This window comes from Lathyrus oleraceus, chromosome 5 (assembly GCF_024323335.1).
Source record: "Lathyrus oleraceus cultivar Zhongwan6 chromosome 5, CAAS_Psat_ZW6_1.0, whole genome shotgun sequence".
In the NCBI taxonomy this organism is placed as follows: domain Eukaryota; kingdom Viridiplantae; phylum Streptophyta; class Magnoliopsida; order Fabales; family Fabaceae; genus Lathyrus; species Lathyrus oleraceus.
The window spans coordinates 101,841,726-101,857,596 of record NC_066583.1 but is presented as its reverse complement, the minus strand read 5'-3'; positions in this window follow the sequence as shown (position 1 = coordinate 101,857,596).

Genomic DNA, 15,871 nt, shown 5'->3' with positions numbered 1-15,871 from the left:
TTCTTTTTTTCTTTTTTTCGTTTTATTGTTTTTTTCATTTTTTTTTTTAAAGTTTCTTGGATCTAATTCTGATTGACATGATGAAATGCAATATGAAATGCTAAATGAATGCATGAATGAGGAGGGCAAATTTTGGGGTGTTACAGCTGCCCCTATTCAATCATCAGGTAACTCGAGTAGGATGAAAGCGAACAGCTTATCAGACAAACGGGGCGAGCTGTGATTGAATACCAAAGACAGACCGAAAATTTGCGCTCTGAGAAAACCACAAAAACGCGGAAATACACCGCGCTGTTTATTTTTCTTCCGATCCTCTGGCTGGATCTGAAGTTTCGATCCTCTGGCTGAACCTATACTCAATTTAGTCCTCTGGTTGGATATTAATTTTGATCCTCGGGCTGGATACGATTTTGATCTTCTGGCTAGATCTTCTTCGATCTTCTGGCTAGATCTCCTTCGTTTCGATTCTCTGGCTGAATCTATTTCCTTTGATTCTCTGGCTGAATCTACTTCGATCTTCTGGCTAGATCTGAATTGTTGCGATTTTCGATCTTCTGGCTAGATCTTCTTTGTTTCGATTCTCTGGATGAATCTACTTCGATCTTCTGGCTAGATCTGGATTGTTTTGATGATAAATTCCCATCATTAGGATCCCGCATCTGAGGCATGCGCTGGTTGACCCTCTTTTGAAATCTACACCCAACCTTCATATTAGATATGCAGCTTCGAGAATATTCCACTTTTGGGCTTCGTACATATTCTTCGGGCTAGAACATGTTATAACGACTCCTCAATTGGGCTTGCTGGGGAAATAAAGCTTGTAGGCGACTTCACTGGGGAATCTTCAAATTGAGCCTTAGGCTGGCTTAATGGAACATGATTCTCAGGCTGAATCTTCGAAATGACCCTCAGGCTGGATCACTGGAACACGATTCTCAGGCTGAATCTTCAAAATGAACCTCAGGCCGGATCACTGGAAAACGATTCTCAGGCTGAATCTTCAAAATGAACCTCAGGCCGGATCACTGGAAAACGATTCTCAGGCTGAATCTTCGAAATGACCCTCAGGTTGGATCACTGGAAAACGATACTCAGGCTGAATCTTCAAAATGACCCTCAGGTTGGATCACTAGAAAACGATTCTCAGGATGAATCTTCGAAATGACCCTCAGGCTGGATCACTAGAAAACGATTCTCAGGCTGAATCTTCAAAATGACCCTCAGGCTGGATCACCCACGCTTGATCCTCTGGTTGGATCTCACGACCTTGGTTGTAAAGTAATTCTTCAGTCTGCTTGGAAGAACCTGTTTATCATCTTATGTGTATGCTTGATATGATATGCATGCAAATGCAAATGTTATGCATGGTGTAAAAAGAAATCTGCTTGGGGAAGCAAACTCCGGTAGGGAATAAATCGCTGTATCAATCCTTGAATGCTCTGTGGGGAATGATCCGTCTGCCGGGACCAATGCTCTGTGGGGAATGATCCGTCTGCCGGGATGAATGAGCCACCAAAAATAAATTGGCTGCTTGAAAAGTTGACCTTGCGGGGGGAGTATCAACTATGGAAACTTTGTTCGGCGAGGCTCTGTGAGGAGAGTCTGTGGGGAAAACACTTCCTAGGGAAATGTCGTAGGAAACGACCTTTGCTGGGGATATGAACTTGCTAATCGCCCTCAAGCTGGGGATTAACAAATCTGTTAAAAATAATCTGCTGGGGAATGAGATGAACACTGGGAACACCACCCTCTCATCTGTTGGTTATGCAACCACTCCGCTGTTGCTAGGAAGATACAGTCTGACACTGTCAACTCCGTTGGGGATATATAGTCTGGATACTGTCAACTCTGCTGGGAAACATGCTCTGGTGAGGAGAGACTTTGTCAACCGCTTGGGGATGAGGATTCATGACTTGGCATCCGGTTCCTGTGACCTGCAACCAAAAATACACGTATGCCTCGGGGGAATTACTCGGTTTGAATTCACCGTCCGGGATTAAGCACATTCAAAGCAATTTTAAATGTTTTCCTGTGCAAATCATCTGCAAAAGCCACCATTATGTTCATATGCAATATGTTTTATCAAAAATTCGGACATTTTTGCAAACAAACTGATAAATGAAAAATAAAGAGGCTCTTTAACTGAATTATTCGACTCTTACTGGGGAGAAAATTTGTGCCAGGAATAGGCGAGGGTATCAGGAAGCTGATCCCTGAAAAGAGGTGATCGCTATAAAAAGAGAACTATCCTAATGGCAATGGGGATACGGGGTCCCACCGAGTTTCGACTCTGCTGTGGCTGGTATGTCCTCAAGACGCTCTGCTCATCTTGCTTTCTGAAGTGGATGATTAGTCGATCTTTAACCTTCGAAGATTGCCGGATTGAATGAAACGGTGATATAACACTGATGAGCTCAGATCACAGTCATTCGCTTATTCCCTAACTTTTGCCTGGATCGCCCCCTTTTCGGGTTTTCAATCCACCGGGATACCCATTTTTGCCTGAGCCGCCCTTTTGGGTTTTCGACTCACCGGGTGTACTCTTTTTTTATATCCCTAATTTTTGCCCGAACCTCTTTATTCTTTTTTTTCTTTGGTTCGTCGGGATGCCCTTTTTTTGCCTGGACTATTCTTTTTATCGTCCAGCGGGTCTATTTTATGCGAAGTATTTTTTTTTAACTACGTCTGAGTTAATAGGGGACGGGAATCCTTCGCCATAGAAAATCCTTTTAACCACGTACGGACCCTCATAGTTCGGTGCCCATTTGCCCCTGTGATCTGTGTTGGGAGGAAGAAATCTTTTGAGTACCAATTCACCGACTTGATACCCCCGAGGGCGCACTTTCTGACCAAATGCTTTCTTCATTCGTCTCTGACCGAGATACGTCAATTCTGGGTACGTAGTTCCAGCATAGCACCTTAATCATCAAAGACAAGGAAAACAAAGCATCAGCAAATTGGTTTTCTTCAAAAGAAAGTCAACAATCTTCTCGTGTAGTCTCTGGAAGGAGCCAGATGAGGCTGAGGTGTATACCATTTCCCGTTGGTTTAATTGATGACCAAAGCTGAATCCCCGTATACATCCAGGGTTTTAATCTGTATATTGACGGCTTCCTCAAGTCTTAGGATACAAGCTTCGTATTCGGCTTCATTGTTGGTGCAGGGAAAAGTTATTCTGGCACCAAATGGCATATGAACCCCCTTCCGGTGTGATCAACACTACACCAACTCCGCGACCATTGACGTGGACCGCCCCATCAAACATCATAACCCATTTGGATTCAGGGTCAGGCCCCTCCTCCGGGAGTGGTTCCTCTCAATCTTTCGATTTGAGAAACATGATGTCCTCATCAGGAAAGTCAAACCTCATAGGTTGGTAATCATCAATCGGTTGCTAGGCAAGATAGTCTGACAAGACACTTCCCTTGATGGCTTTTTGTGAAGTGATTTGGATGTCATACTCTGTCAGTATCATTTGTCACCTAGTAACCTTTCCGGTAAGTGCTGGCTTTTCAAAAATATACTTGACTGGATCCATTTTTGATATCAATAGAGTCGTGTGAGTCAACATATACTGTCTTAGTCGGCGAGCAGCCCATGCCAAAGCGCGACAAGTTTTCTCGAGCAATGAGTATCTTTGTTCACAGTCGGTAAACTTTTGCTAAGGTAGTATATTGCATGCTCTTTTCGACCTGACTCGTCATGCTGACCGAGCACACAACCCATTGACCTTTCTAACACAGTCAAGTACATGATCAACGGTCTTTCCTCTCGGCCTGTAGACTTGCCCCGATCTTGATCTCTTTCTTGTCGTCCTCGGTACCAATGTTGACGGTCTCAATCACTTCCTGATAAGGTGTAATAGCTCGGTCTTCCTGTTTCAACAATCTGGCTAACCCTTCAGGCAATTCACAATCTTCCTCAACCCCTTCTTCGGCTTAATAGATAGGATTGTCGAAGTCATACTTGGCCATAGCAGTGTCGTTAGTAGTGAGATCCGGGTGGTCCGCTCTGCATGATGGAGGATCATGCTTTACCTTAGAATGAGAGATTTTTTTTTTGGAAAGAAAGAAAAAACGAAAAAAAGAAACATTGCCATTTTTTTTGTAAAAGTAGAAAAAAACTGAAAGAAAAAGAACACAAAATTGTTTGCAAAAGCCGTCCTTTATTGATGATAAAAATAATTGCGAAATGTAACTAAATGGATGGCTCTACAAATGAGCCGTTACACCTTGGGCAAAGTGTAAGACTTTATTATGCATGTAATAAAGGAAAACAATAAAAATCACTCTTTCAGTAGAGTAAACCGGACGGTTTTTTCAGACGACCAATTGTCGAGCTTTTCTCCCGGGACACACGGGCGAATCCAGCTATCTAAGTCACAGTCGTTGTCAGCCTTGTCTTCATCTGCAGCATTGACGATGTGGGGAGAAACCAAACCCCCGCTGGAGAGAGTACCGGTTTCATTCTTCTGAGATCCCAGAGCATACCCCAATCCAAACTTGTCTTCTTTGATGACTAGCTCCACAAATTTGCCCCAGCCTTGGGCATTACCAGCTTTAACCACTTCGACAGCTTGCTTGTATGAAGAGATAGAAGTCCCGACCTTCTCAAACTCAGGTGAAAAGACAGCTTCGGGCACGACCTCATTGATGTTTATGGCTTCGAAGCCCTGACACAGCATCTCGTGCATCTCGCCGTCCATCTCTACATACTTAAATGTAGACAGGTGGCTAACAAAAATATCCTCTTCACCACAGACAGTGACGACCTGACCTTCTAGTTCATATTTGAGCTTCTGGTGGAGGGTAGAAGTAACAACATCGGCAACATAAATCCAAGGCCGACCTAGCAGACAGCTGTAGGCAGGCTGGATATCCATCACATAAAAGGTGCTCTTGAACACCTGCGGTCCAATCTTAACTGGCAACTCAACTTCGCCAAAGACAGCTCTCTTAGAGCCATCAAAAGCCCTCACAACTAAGTTACTTGGCCTCAGGATGGTGTCATCGCAATCCAACTTCGTTAAGGCTTTCTTTGAAAGAACATTCAGAGAAGAGCCTGTATCAACCAAAACATGGGAAAACACCACCCCTTTGCACTCCATTGTGATATGCAAGGCTTTGTTGTGATTCCTGCCCTTAGATGTCAGGTCATTATCGGTGAAACCTAGCCCCCGGCAAGCGTTTACATTGGAAACTACCGACTCCAGCTGGTTAACAGTTATCTCCGGTGGAACATAGGTCATATTCAGTACTTTCAACAAGGCAGCTCTGTGCGCCTCAGAGCACAACAATAGTGAGAGAATGGAGATCTTTGAGGGTGTCTGATTTAGCTGGTCGACTACCTTGTAGTCACTTTTCTTGATAATCCTCATAAACTCATCCACTTCCTTCTCGAATGCGGTCTTAGGAGGATCTTCCTCAGTAGTAACCTCTTCGGCGGCCATCTGTTTCCCTTTAGCCTTTGCAGCTGCCTCGGCTTCAGTATTCGCGCGTAATGTTGATGGTGCAAATAGGCGTCCACTGCGAGTGAAGCCACCAACCCCTCCCACATTGTCTACAGCGGAGCTACCAATATCAATGTCTTCTTCGTTAACTTTCTGCCCCTGGCAGTAGATATCAGCCCCATAGTGCCACGAGATAGCACTGTCTTTCTCATACGGAACGGGTCCTGGTATTGTGATGGTGATCGGACCAACCAAAGTCGGTTGAGGGCTGTCAGAGTAAATTGCAACTGGTGCTGAACTTTCGATGTTCACCGCTGCTGGTTCTATACTTTCTGGGAAATATATTATTGTCGGAGCGAGTCTCTCGGGAACATATATTTCTTCAGGAGTGAAATAAAACGTCACCGTCGATACATCATTCTTCACTGGACGGGCCTGATCGAACTGAAGACAACCTTCATCTATCAGTTGCTGAATACCCCTTCTCAAACGGTCACATCCGTTTTCGGCAGCTTGACAATTTCTGCATTCTTCCCCACAGCCCGGGAAAATCTATCCTTTTAGAAGTCGGTCTTTAACCACCGATAGCGAAGTCTTCACCTTAGTCACATCAGACACCAAATTCAAAGTTTCCCCACTATCAACAGCATTAATCCTCTGCCCGCCGTGAGCCGGCATCGGGTTCTGGATAACATTAGGCACCGGAGCAAAGTTGATAGCCTGGGCATCTCTCAAATCTTGTACCTTTAACTGGAGAGCCTTGCAATTATCTGTAGTATGGCCAGGTGCGTTGGAGTGAAAAGCACATCTGGCGTTGACATCATAACCTCTAGGCAAATTATTGGGATCGATTGGTGGGGCCAGAGTTCTCAACGTAACCAGATTCATGTCAATCAGCTTGGGAAGTAATACTGAATAAGGCATTGGGATTGGCTCAATGACCCAGTCCGTCTGCCTTGGACGTTGTTGATAGTGTCTCTGCTGACCCGGATTACCTCCTTGTTGTTGATTGTTGTACCTGGGTTGTTGTTGCGGATGATATTGCGGTTGAGGAACAGGTGTTGGAATAGTGACTGCGGCCACTTGATCTTGATAATAATTAGGGCATCCTCTACCCATTCCTCTGCCGGCATACACAACGCTTGCCTCGCCTTCTTTTCTTCGCTGACCGTTACCAGCAAACGGTCTCTTGGGACCTGATGAGTTGGAAGCACTATTGTCTTGAATTCGGCCCATCTTCAACAGACTCTCGATTCTTTCTCCAGCAATTACTATCTCTGCAAAGCTGATTGACGGGTAAGCAGCCAATCTCTCAATATAATTGCCTTGAAGAGTGTTCATGAACATGTCCGCCATATCCCTTTCAGACATAGGGGGTTGGACGGACGCAGCAATCTGTCTCCAACGCTGAGCATACTCTCTAAAGGTTTCCTTGGCAGTCTGAGACATACCTTGCAACAAGGTCCGATTTGGAGCCATGTCCAAGTTGTATTGATATTGCTTGACAAAAGCCTCTGCCAAGTCTTTCCAGCTCTTGATGGTAGTACGAGACAAATGAGAATACCATTCACGAGAAGCTCCAGTTAGACTGTCTTCAAAATAGTACATCCACAACTTTTCATCTTCCGTGTGAGCTCCCAACCTTCCCAGATAAGATTGGAGATGAGTGTGTGGGCAAGAAGCCCCGTTGTATTTCTCAAAAGTAGGGGGTTTGAACTTGTGAGGAATCCTTACTCCCTGAACCAGACCAAGATTTGTGACATCAAAGCCTAAGGAATTTTGAGACTCCAAAGATTTGAGCTTCTCAGCAAGCTCATCCATACGGCGAGTGGTCTCGAGGGCCTCGTCGTGCAAAGAAAATTGATCATATTGATAATCTTCAGTAACGGGGCGCCCGTTAATCCGAATTCCTTGATTCACATTGTACCTTCCGCCAATACCATTTCCAACATTCCCTGTGTTGCCAACATTACCCGGGTTTCCATCAGCATTTGCGTTACCCGCGTTACCAGTGTTCACAGGGTTATCAGTGTTCCCAGGGTTACCAGGGTTTCCCTCAGCATTTGGTATCTCCACCTCCGGATCGGGTCTCGGTTGCTCAACCAATTCCCTCAGCTTTTCCTGGCCTTCTGCCATACCAGTCATCAATGTCATGAACTGATCCATCCTTTCACGCATATCAGCCAGCTCTTTCTGTACTTGGTCCATCGCTAGCTGTGGACGATTTTCCTTTGTCGGGTACCTCTGGACTTGCTTGGGACCAATAACTGCCTGATACAGGGAACAAACATTAGACACTGCGGTGACACCTGCAAAACAGACAAGGGTTAATATGCATGGTATGCGATGCACTGCTTGTTCAGTTTTAAGGCACCCCCGTTTTGAAAGGGAATACCCTGCAAATGAATAAGCATGAGATGTTGGATGCAAATATGAAGATGATGTTATGCAATGCAAAGGCATGTCAATCAGAATTGATGGATCCGCTTGAACATCTGTCAGGTTGCACTGCCTGGAGAGAAATTCACTGAGGAATATAATACAAGACCAAAACTCTGCTCCAGAAAACCGGGTTGGTTGGAGGTTAAGGTTTCCTGAATTTAGCCCGCCCCTCACTGGTAGGTTCTAAGAACAGAAGTTCGTCAGCTTCAGCCCTTCAGTCGCGAATAATACGTTTACCACTGAAGGTTTGGTATTATTACGGGACAAAAGACCTCCATTGACTCCCCTCAACAGGACATCCTAATAGCAAGTTCCCAGTCTCGGGATCCTCGGATTGAGCAGCGAGAATGCGCCCACCAGAGCTAACATAATCACGTCTCGGAGGAGAGGCCTCGACTGAGTTCTCGGGAAATGGTCACCAGAGTCGACGATTTCTAGAGGAACATCCTGCCGTTACGGAACACCCGTAAGACATAATATATCCAAAAGAAACCTCGTCTGGGTGTGGTTCTTCACGAACGACTTAACGTAGCAACACGCCACGCAAGCCTCATGATTATCCATTCTAAAACCTGTGTGTACACTCAAGCCTGGGTAATGGGCTTATCTCTCATAGAACACCCCATCCCAACAAACAAACAAACAGATCCAACAGATACAACAGATGCATGCAAGCAGGTAAGCAAATAAAGGTACAAAAGCATGAACACCCAATAAACAAGAAATCACACAAGCTAGGAGGGACTCGCTTAGGGAAGATGGACCAGCAAGAGGTCAACTTCTTTCAATCCCCAACAGAGTCGCCAGCTGTCGCAACCTGAAAAATACAGTGCGCGAAAAACAACCGGCGAAAGAAAATGACAGAAGAGTCGCCACCGTGCGTTATTTATCCCAAGGGAGGGAAAGGAAACGCTCGAAGTAAACCTGAAAAGCGGAAAGGAAAAGACAAGGTCTCGCAACCAAATCTTGGGTTCGGGAGTCGGTTATGCGAAGGGAAGGTATTAGCACCCCTACGCATCCGTAGTACTCTACGGGATCCACTTTTGTAGTTCTTGTCTAAAGGGTGTGGGTTTATCTAATGTGTTATTTACTAAAAAAAGGGGGTTAAATGAAAATGACTCGTGCGGATGTCGCATCCACTGCATACGTATCTCATCTGAATATGAGAATCAAAGCAAGCCGTAGTTCGGCTAACTATGGGGTTATGGAGTGGGTTTTGGACGAACGACGTTACTACGCAATCTACCGGATGCTCGACCTTTGGAGACTTACTCGCCTGTAGTAGAAGGAGTTAACGTGTTGCTTTGGGTTTTAGGGTTTGGGATGCTCAAGGGCAAAAAGGCAGTCCTTGACGAAGGAACCGCGCTACTTGCAGGGATACGAACACATACAAAACAAACATGTATAAAGTAAATGTGCCAACAAGGGGCTCAGAAGTAAATAAACAAAAGAAAACAAATGCCTCCTATCGAGGTCTTCCAGCTAAGAAAGCGATAAAATGCGGAAAAGAGGTAAAAGTACCACACGGATAAAGATCTGAATTAACAGCAATTAAAGGAGTACGAAACCCAGGGATCTCCCAAGCTAATGCCATCAAAGAAAGGTGAGTCAGTACAGGTAATCGGAATGAACCTCCAGGGGGTATCCCACAAATAAAGTGGGAAAACCACGCAAGTTATCCCTGCAAAAGTCATGTGCCTTCATAAAAACTCAACAAAAGGGTTAGTGAAACAAGATAGGGTAACCAAGAGTTGCCCCCAAATCAAAATGTAACCACATGAATCATGCCCTTTCAATTCACAAAAAGCTCACAAAAAGCAACCAAGGGTAGGAGGCCTAAACCTCTTGTTAAACATATGCATCAAAAGGGTATCAAATTCACCCATAATACCTCATACATTCAGAAAATTCAAATTGAAAGCATAGAGATGATGGATACAGGGCAAACCTGACTGGAGAGCTTGATTGAAATTGAGTTGCACCCGTGAGGTTTACAAAACAATCTTTAGGGTTTATGTGAGGCAGAGGTGATTCCGTGCAGTTGAATTCCCTTCAGGGTTTGGAGGCTGCTCTGAACTTTGTTAGCTCTTCTCTTACTATCTTTTTCCTCAGGGTTTTGTTCCAAGGAAACCTCAGAGTATTTTTTCTTCTCCTCCTTTTTCCCCAGGGTTCTTCTCTCACTATCTTTTTCCCAGACAGGGTAATAGGAATAGAATGAAATTTTGTTTCACTGAAACTCTGAATTTATATTGGTAGCTTAGTGGGCTTTTGAGAGAGGTCCAAGTCTGAGATTTTTTCTTTTATTTATTTATTTATTTAATTATTATTTTATTTTTTTTCGTTTTTATTTTTATTTATTTTTAAAGTTTCTTGGATCTAATTCTGATTGACATGATGAAATGCTATATGAAATGCTAAATGAATGCATGAATGAGGAGGGCAAAGTTTGGGGTGTTACAGCACGGATGTTGCATCCACTACATACGTATCTCATCTGAATATGAGAATCAGAGCCTTCGTAGCTCGGCTACCTATGGGTTAAAGAGAAGTGTGCTCGGTAAGACATCGTGTCTTATGCCTACGTATCTCATCTGGAATGAGAATTAGAGAAAAATGCAGTTCAGCTAACTACGGGAATAAAAGGGTCTCGATTAATACCAGGCCAATAGAAAGGGAAGGTCTCGATCGCAACGAGGGCGAGAGAAAAGAATCGCAGCAAGGACGAAAACAAGCAAGGATTAGTTGTTAGTCGTTAGTCAAACTCGGCAAGACATCGCATCTCGTGCCTACGTATCTCATCTGAACATAAGAATCAGAGTTGTCGTAGTTCGCCTAACTAGGGGTTAAGGATTGTCATCTGGACATGGACTTACAAAAGAGGACATCAGTTGTGTCAAAGGAAAGTGGGCAATGTGTTCAACGTCCTAGCAGTAGGTGTCGCAACTCGCTGAATCGAGTCTTAGGCAGTTACCTCTTTGCAATAGAACGGATTGACATGCCACAAGATCGGAGACGCACGGAAGGTCTAAAAGTGGGGAAGCTCTGCCCTAGAGTTGTCATGCAATGTGGACCTATGTGTTAGGATTTACAGAAGCGAAACATCTACTTAATGTTAGCATGCAAAGAATGAGGGAATCCTACCTATGTTATCATACAAAGGGTTCTACCTAATGGGTGCTACCTAAACGGAACAAGAGTCGACGGATGGAGCAAGGAGGGGAGAGGGATAAGGGTAGATGGCGATGCATGAAGCAATCGAATTACAGGTAGATGGCGATGCATGAAGCAATCGACTTACAAGAGAAATGGCAATGCATGAAGCAATCGACTTACAAAAGGATGGATGAATATGTGCTGGTTCTGTTAAGTTTTGAAAATGATTACTCGACGTTGGATCGAGCTTTTGATCTTGTTTTGAAAAGGTTATCGGATATTCGTTTTAATTCTTGTATTAACAGATGAATAAAGAATGAAAGAATAAATAGTATACACTTCAAGGGAGAGGGGTACATTTGTTATGAATGGGGATGGTTCATGGCAATCAAACAATAAGAATATATGCCTCATACATCATACAAGTAGGCAGCAGTTATTAATCAGATCAGATAAATAAACAGGTATATAATCAAATCAAATAATCAAAGAATGAAATGAAGGAGCATTAAACAATGCATGGGAAGTATGAACATGTTAAGTGTAGTACCTCAAATTTGCACCTCCCATTTTGTGTATACATTTTCATTTTAGGTCATTAACATTGCATAGGTCATTGCATAGTCCATCATGTCATCAGGCAAGATTGGTCAGGAGATTCAACTGTGCAAGGCAACAAGTACACTTTCCATGAGATCAAAGCCCTAGGGTTGGTACAATGAGTTCATGTGACTTAGGGATCATTTTGAAGTGATTTGGCCAAGAATTGGGGGCTCAAAGCTCATCAGTCAATGTGCAATTCATCTGAAACCCTAAAAAGTCAACAGAAGTCAACTGCACAGTCAATTGTGAATTTGAAGGTGGGAAATGGTCAGAGATACCTCATTCATGTGCTAAAGTATCATTTGACATTTCAAACATCAACATTGAAGAATTTAAAGTCAGATCAAAACTTTCCAAAAATAGCAGGTGACCTGTAATTTGAAATTGCCAAAAATGGAAAGGTTTTCAACTCAAGATTACATCATCAAGAAAGCTTCAAATGAAATTTTGTCCAACATGAAAGTTGTAGATCTTTCTCTCCCATTTCCAAAAAGTCCAAGATCATGAATTTCTCATGTATGGTTGAAGAGATATGATCAAAACATGGCAAAGTGGGGTTTGAACTTCAAATGAGCATAACTTTCAAACCAAAAGGCCAATTTGAGTGGCTCTTTTTGTATTTTGCTCCTTATAACATGTATTTTCCAAGCATGGAATCATTTGGCATGAAATCTCATTTGCATGGCATTGGCTTATTCATGAAGATTTTTGTGGAAAATTGCATAAACTTATTTTGGTGTAACATGAGCATACCAAACCAAGTGTAACATGTGCATGGAACATTTTTAAGTCATTTTAAGCCTTGCATGTGCACTGTTCACGTGCATGAAGGTGCATGAAGTAGAAAATCCTTTTTTTGCATTCACACCAAAAAGTCCTTAAACTTATTTGCATTTGCCCTAATCCTTTCCTAATCATGTTTAGCATGGACTATATAGCCTTAATCCTAACTGTTTCATCACAATGACCAATTCTAGATCTAGGTTTTCAAAAATTCTCAAAAATTCTCTCTCACTTTTTCTCCAAATTTCTTCAAGTACAATCACTTTTCCTTGATTCATTCATCATCCTGAGCCGTTATTGATCATCTTTGGACGTGGAAATAGAGGAATTCTTGGCATTCGAGTTCATGTTCAATGTTTGAAGCTTCCATGGCAAGTGAAGATTGAGCAATATTCAAGAGCATTTGAGCCTCCATTTCATCATCATTCATCTCAAGAAGCATGTTGGAAGAAGATTGAAGCATTGCCAAGCCTGGAAACACGTGATTCCAAGTGCTGCTCATCAAGAGGTTACAATTTCGACCTCTTTAATTCTCAAAATTGTTGTGCCTATCATGTAGATCTTTTAATGGTGATAAACCTGAGCTTTGAATGGAGTGATTTGGTGTTGAATCGAGCAAGTTACATGTAATTAAAGTTTGGATGTTGATTCTTGATTCCTTCGATCCATGCGTGTTTATGTGTTTTTTTATGAAATGTTTATGGATCTTGATTGTATGTTGCATGATAATTCGAATGCTGTATTTGATTTTCATTTCTGGAGCATTTGGAAAAATTCTGGAAATCTGGATGAAGATGTTCATCGTGTTCTTCATGTTCTTCAGTTTCCAGTTTACTTATGGAGTTTCCTGCGAATTTTCTTGCAAAACGCATGGCATTTACCTGCGGAACGCATAGCGTTTCCTGCGGATTTTTTTTTGAATATTTGAGGCGCGCGCTTAGGGTTTGACCTGGTGAAACGCAGTCGTTTTTCTTGGCGCGCTAGGTCATTTGAAAGTGCACATGGTTCGATCCCTGGCCATAGCATGTTCCATTTGCATTGTTTTCTTTATTCCACATATGTCCATGCTATGCTTCATACTTTTTTTTAATTTTTCATCATCTTTAGAAAATCACAACAAATTGAAAATTGATCCAAAAATGATGAGATTTTTTGAATTGTGTCACATTTTCTCTCTAGTATTTGTTGATTATTTTTTCATAAATTGTGCATGGCTGGAAGTTATTTTGTGCTAGGGTTTGTAAACATGTATGCACTTTGTACCTTGCCTTGCCACATCATTTGTGAAATGCTGAGATTTTATTCAATGCTCATGAAATTTTGCATGCTATAACTAGACTCATTGCTTGACATTTTGGTGTTGATTTGGTATTTTTATCATTTACCATTGCTGTTTTATGATCATGCTAAGTTAGGTATGACAATTTGTGTCACACCTTGTAATGTTCAACTTGATTGATTAATTTGCCATGTCAAATGATCTCCAATTGCTTTGATTTTTTGTATGATGCACATTATAGATGTTGTGATTGCTCATGATTTGTGTGGGAATTTTTGGGATCATTTCTAATATAATTGAGATTTTTCTTTCTGGATAGTCACATTTGAGCTTGTAAAATGCTTTGAACTTCATTCATTTGTGAAATGCTTGTTCTTTATCCAATGAATGTGAAATTTTGCACACTATTTCTAGACATGTTGAGTGTTGTTTTAGCTTTGGTTTGAGGTTTTTACCATAATTCATCTCTGTTTTATGCCTATGCTAAATTGGTGTGACAATTTGTGTCACACATGTGCTTGTTGTGCTTGTCTTGACTTATGCAATGTGATTACCATGCCTAATGTTGTCCAATGCCTCTAATTTTTTGTGTGATGATCATGTTGTATGTCCTGTTTACTCATGAATTTTGCCAAGATTATTTGAATCATTTTTGATTTAATGTGCATTTGTTTCTTCTGATGTCACAATGTGGTCACAACTTGCATACCTTGCCATGTTTGGTTCATGAAATGCTTTTGGTATATGATATTAATATGGGACCTTTTGGATTGTGTTCTTGATTGATTGAAGTTGATTCATGTCAAATTTCATGTTCTGTTTTTGAATTTTTTCTCCATCTTTGACCCTAGGCCTTGACCTAGTGGTTTGTGACTCACAGTTGAGCTTTGATTTCAGGTTTACACATCCCACTCCATAGTTGATGATGCTTCCTCACTTGAGCATTGATGTTTGCTCTACATGTTGAATAACTTTGAGTTGTTTGTAGGTTGATGCCAAGTTGTTTGTGCTGTGCCTATTGGCTTTTGGCTTGCACATTGTTGCTTAATGCCTTATCTGTCTGATTGTATGGATGACTGTTGTCTGTTTGTTTGTTTGACTTGTAAACTGATTGGGTTAGATTTTTTCGGGTACCTAAGTTGCTTTGAGTTCTTTTGAACTTGCTTTTGCTTAGCTTGGTTGCTTAACCATTGAGGTATAACTCTCTGACTTCATGTAGTCTGGAAGACCTGTCCTGTTATGTGGGCAGGCACCTGTCTGAAGCCCTCCTTAAGAGGCAATGCTTGTGTTTGTTTATCTTTGTGCCAAGCAGGAAAAGACCTCTATGAGGCAATTGGCAGATAAAAGAGATGTGCAATCCATCTCCTGCTATTCAGTTGTGTCATTCACCTTGCTCACACACCTTGTGTTGATGCATTGTGGATATTAACCCAAGATCCATGTTGTGTCAGTCTTGTGGAGAAGAGTTCCTACTTTCTGAACTCCCACACTTTCATTTGTCGGAAGCTCTCCCAGGCCAGGGGTAAGAGCTGTGTGGTCTTACCCTCACTCCCTATTTCATCTGCTTCACCCTAACTCTCAATGTTAGGGTTAAGAGCTAACATCACCCTGTTACAGTGGCTTGTTTGTCGAGGTTGACATGACCCCTTGACTAAAGCCTAACCTTGTGTGAGCCCACTTTGTTTGTATATAATGTGTGCTAATTGTGTGTATGTTTGCTTTGCCTGTATTGTTTAGGATAGCTTGCTCCCTGTGCAAGTTAGCTAGAAACCTCAACCTAGGACCATGGTGGATTTGCATGATAACTATTAGGCTCGAGTCAGTCTCCCTTCTAGTTTGTCATTTCCCAGTCTCTGGTTAGGCTAGTCCTTTTTCCCTGTTTAGGGGAACTACGTCGCCCTGATCCTCATACCAGATGAGGTACGTAGGCAGGAGATGAGTTGATCTCTCCGGGCGCCCTTTTCCTTTTTCAACCCTTTGTGTTGCGTTGGAGTCTGACGTAAGTCCAGCGATTGGCAGTTGGTTTCCTGCGTCTTGTTTGTTTGTTGGAGTCTGACGTAAGTCCAGCGATTGGGAGTTGGTTTCCTGTGTGTGTGTGTTGGTTCGGAGTCTGATGTAAGTCCAGCGATTGACATTCGGTTTCCATGTTTGTCTGTTTGTGT